Here is a 4832-nt window from a genome sequence, read left to right as displayed (position 1 = left end):
AGTTGTCGGGCTACAAGAAAACATAAAAAAAATCGGCCTCTTGCAAAAGGTCAGGTGCCTATTTACTAATCAGGAGGCATGTAGAGAAGATGAAAGTGAACAAAGTTTTAAGACGTATCAATTAGCTTTTTTGGGGTCTACAGACACCCATTAGTAGCAAAAGACGTATTTTAAATCTACTAGCATAAAAAGACACACAATTTTTCTTATAAAATGCATGTTTTGTAAGATCTATCGTCTCATTTGACCTGAAACAAATCAAATACTTGGAAAATGATTTAACTAAAGAAAACAGATATCTAGGACGAGTCTATACCAACATTTATTGATAATAAAGACGCCGATCATACTACAGTACCTCATTTAGCCCCTATAAAGGGTATTACTCAATTTGTAGAGTTACTTTTATAAATAAATTTAAACAACCTAAAAGATACCTCCAACAGAATTTTAAGTAGCGTTTACGAAGATAGTTCTACATATGAAATGTCAAAACACACGAATAAGCGTTTACGAAAGGTACAATCGGGGACAAAATTAAACCATTTTATTTTCATGTTAAATCTAATATACTAGACTTCTGGTTTATTTTCCAGCATACCATTGACTTCATTTATCGGAGAAATTTACAATTAACACAGCTTACCAACTTGCAATTTTTTATCTACGGAATTTAAAAAATATAAGAGAATTTAATTATATTATTCAAATAAATTAAGTGTAAGTATGATTATTAAACTATAAAAACGTATGTAGAATATGTAACATATTTTATTTCTAGCTAAATTCAAATACCATGAATAACATTAGCTACAAATCAAATTATAATTAACAAAAAACCAACAAGCACAAACATTTACGACTCTACAAATTTATAACACACCTAAAACACAATAAAAAGTCCTTTTATTAACCATAATAACACAAAAACTATTGAGAAATAAATCATATCAAATCTACCAAGAGTACGGCAACTACTTGTAGCGGGCAATAAATTATGACATTGACATTTCATGTGTCAATAGGGACGCCACGATCTGTATATAAACAAGCCCTTTTGCATAAATTTAATCTTTAGTCACGCGAGTTCAAGTAAAAATGTCCACGCTATGTATTAAGCTAACTTCACAGTGACAAACAACATAAAAACAGTGTTAATTAATTGAAAGGTATAATTTCTGGAGTCGTAAACCGTATGTATATTTTTAACTTTTATAATTCAATAAGAATCTCTCTTATACATCGTTTAACTTGCATATAATTTACTAAATGTGTGCCAAAATAACAGTTCTATAGGTTGTTTATAATACTTTTGTAGCTAAACATGTATTTGTCTACAAAATGAAGCGAGAAACAAAGTTATTTTATACTTTAAAAGACGCAAAAGTTACACATAGAGTCCTCTATTTCAATAGTACTTTAATAAAAAACACTAAAAATGATTTTATCCATATTTTAAGTACAATGATTGAAAATGATTACTCATGTTTACGTTGATTTTTGTTGTCAAGATAAATCATAAATCAAGACACGAGACATATTGATTTTATTCGCTTTCGCTCCGCCTCTTTTGTCTGTTCAGGGTCAACGTCTAGGGGGTCGGAATACGCAGACGTAATATTAAAACATGTAATTTTTTCATTCACTACTTTTGAAGCATCAGTATAGGGAGAGGACCGTTGGTTTATGAATTTAAATTGAGTTTAACAAGTTATATTACTGTTGGTCTAAAGTTACCGATAAACAAAATTTTTTCAGCATAAGCGATTTATTTATTTATAAAAAAAGCAGCACTTTAAATTTTGTTTTCAAACAAAATCTCATCTATTTATTACCAAAATTAACGAGTTTTCAAAAGCGATAGATTTGTCAGTCCCAGTGCTAGCACAATTATTAAGACTAAAAAACCATTAACTCGAAAACGAAACAAAAAAACGCTCGCAATCTCTTTACTCTAATCCCCAACTTTGCAATTTCCAGATATCGTGACAGCACAGACGAATACACAGCAGCGCACACACGCTCGTGAGATAACATCATCAAGAGAATAAGTAAGTACAAAGATACATAACGCTTGTTTACCCGAAAGTGTAGTTTTGCGAAATACACCCACTATTGGCCATTGACTATGTAAGTCCCATGTAATAGAGACGAGTCTATTGCCATTTACCAGTCTACGCACACACTTATTCATAAGTCGCGTCCTGACTAAGCGAGCAGTCTCGCGAGGCTATATGCCAGTCTCGCTCATTTCGATTTTAAAGAAAATAGACTGAGATATTGCCTCGCGAGGATGCTCGTTTAGTCTGGACGCGGCTATATTCAGTTCGGCAAAACTAACCATCAACAAAAGTGACCTTATCGGGTTCATCTAAACATATTCGGTTTTGCCACCGGGGCAGGCCGATTAATAAAGACATGTTAGCAAACCACCAGTTACCTAACTTCGAACTTCTGTTAAAAATGTTTAAATATTCATTACAAAATTTTGATATGACCTTACTGGACACGGGAATCAAACCCTAAATCTCGTTCTCAACGGCTGTATTCACTACCGTTCAGACTACAAAGGCAGCTGACATACAAGTAGCATTAATAGACTTTTTATGAGCCCATATTAACCACGAAACAGAACTGTGGGGTGCAAAACCGGCCGGCCTTGTCTGCGCTACGTATTATAATGTTCAGGTTTTCATGTAATCATTTTGATACAAGAGTCATACATATAGTAACTGTGAGAGACATTTTACCATTTAAGAATTTTCGTTTTTATTCTCTGTTTGCTACTAGGCGCTCATAAAATCCGTACTAATATTGCTGATTAGTTCACGTCAATAAAAAAGATTGGGCTTAATTTGTAAGTGACTGCATATCATCAAGAACCGAGTTAAAAACATCTCGGTATGAGAGTTTGCATCATGACGTTTCCCTTCATTATTAGAAAAAGTGATAATTATATCGAAACCCACTCATTCGACTTCGAAAAGTGATTGATGCCTTGGGTTTACGCTAAAAAAGGGCACAAATGCTTAGACAACACAAACATCGTTTTAATGAGCTGTACAATTAATTACAGTGAGTGCGGACAGAGACGGAGACAACATCGCAACGTTCCCCTCTTGGCAAAGAAGAACTGAGGTTATCGCCGATGTCGACGCTGCAGCCTACTCAAGGCCCTGGTTCCTAACTCGACTGTAATCGTCGATGAACCCACATCACTCCACGGATCCTTATCAGGTTACCTAACGCGAACACCAAAAGAAAACAACACCCTCGTCGCTGCCCTCACCACTGCTGCTGATAGAGAGGTAATATCAACTCAAATCATAGCTTGCGAATGCGCTGCTGCTCATGCCTAACTCATTGCCGCGCCGGATTAAAATAAGGCTCTTGTGGGGATGCAAGTAAATAGTATGGTATTTTGAAATAAAGGGGCTGTGAAATACTGTAGCTGTGGGGAAGAGGTTGCAAAAATTGCAGTAATTTGGACTACACAAAGTAAGATTTCCAGCTAACTAATATTAATATTATATTGTTTCACATTTCAGGAGCTAATGTTCGATCGATTTGGCTGCAAAAGTGCAAGACTGACTCAACGTGCGTGCATGCGGCGCAAACGTCGCACACACGTCAGACGGCGGCAGAACGGCGTCAACACCCGACGCATACGCAGAGCACTCGCACAGCCCGCGCCGCCCGCGCCTCTCACACGCCCGAGAAACGCGTTCGTCTAATGTGAGGTCTAAAACTAATACTGATGATTATAAAATCACCATACCAAGGTAATTATCACGCCACTGTTATGCCGTGAGTTTCAGTCCCAAAATGAGACAACTAAGCAAAATACATCTCGGTGAGTGCAGCCACATTTGCTGAAAAACTGCCGTGACGTGAACAAAAATAATGTTGTGAACGCACTGAATTACATACCATGTGACTATAAACACAAACACTAACAACATTTTGCAACATTAAATCAATCACTGAAGAAAAGAAAAAGAGCGATATACATAGCATTAATACACGAAACAAAAATAAACTTGTTATTCCAGCCACTAGGCTCCAAAAAATAAACAAATCCTTCAGAGGTCAATGTGTGCGATTCTACAATAAAATCCCTAGTGAAATCAAAAATTTAAGCTTCAATAAATTTAAATTAGTTATTAAACGCAACTTATGTTTAAAAGGCTATTATACTGTTAAAGATTATTTGGACGATAATAAAGCTTGGGACTGTGCTGCTTCTACCAAGTCTGTTTCAAATAATGTACTAATGTTTTAATGTACAATGTTTTACTGTGTCCTACCAATAAGTTTCCTTTTGAAGATTATTACAATTTTTATTAGCTTAAATTCTAAATTAGATTTATTTACAGCTTTTTTTTTGAGTGTACACAGTAAATCATCAAATCATCTTGTATCAAGCAAATTGACATTTTAAAAGAGCAAGCCGTGAGTTTCTTGCCGTTTCTTCTCACGAGCAACCAGCTTTTCCGAAACGGACAAAAGAAATACAAATACGTGACTATTTCAAATACTTTGTAAAAAGTTTACGAAATAAAGGATATTTTGAATTTGAATTTGAATTTGAAGTGAAATAAAACATTTTATAATGCGTACTCTATGTTACTATTCTAGTTGTCTTATAACGCCTGCTATTTCAAATAGCGTAGTAAGAAGAGGTACATGAAAAACACTAACGTTGAGCCATCAAACCTGAAGTAGTTCATACTGCAGACCAGAGGATCACAGAGTAATATAATAATAGACAATGAATTAACAAAACAAAACTATGTAATTTCAGGAAGAACACACACCAGCAGACCGAAACC

General features: G+C 35.1%; 1 long non-coding RNA gene across 1 annotated transcript; it reads left to right on the top strand.

The window, feature by feature from the left end:
* The first annotated feature begins 1030 nt into the window (after nt 1-1030).
* LOC142986106 (uncharacterized) lies at nt 1031-3777 on the top strand. Its single transcript, XR_012960323.1, has 4 exons — nt 1031-1193; nt 1981-2051; nt 3077-3308; nt 3549-3777. It is a non-coding gene; the product is annotated as an uncharacterized LOC142986106 (long non-coding RNA).
* The last annotated feature ends 1055 nt before the right edge of the window (nt 3778-4832 follow it).

Source organism: Anticarsia gemmatalis, chromosome Z, assembly GCF_050436995.1.
Source record: "Anticarsia gemmatalis isolate Benzon Research Colony breed Stoneville strain chromosome Z, ilAntGemm2 primary, whole genome shotgun sequence".
NCBI lineage: Eukaryota > Metazoa > Arthropoda > Insecta > Lepidoptera > Erebidae > Anticarsia > Anticarsia gemmatalis.
Note: the sequence above shows the minus strand (reverse complement) of the source record. Positions and strands in the feature narration are given on the sequence as shown.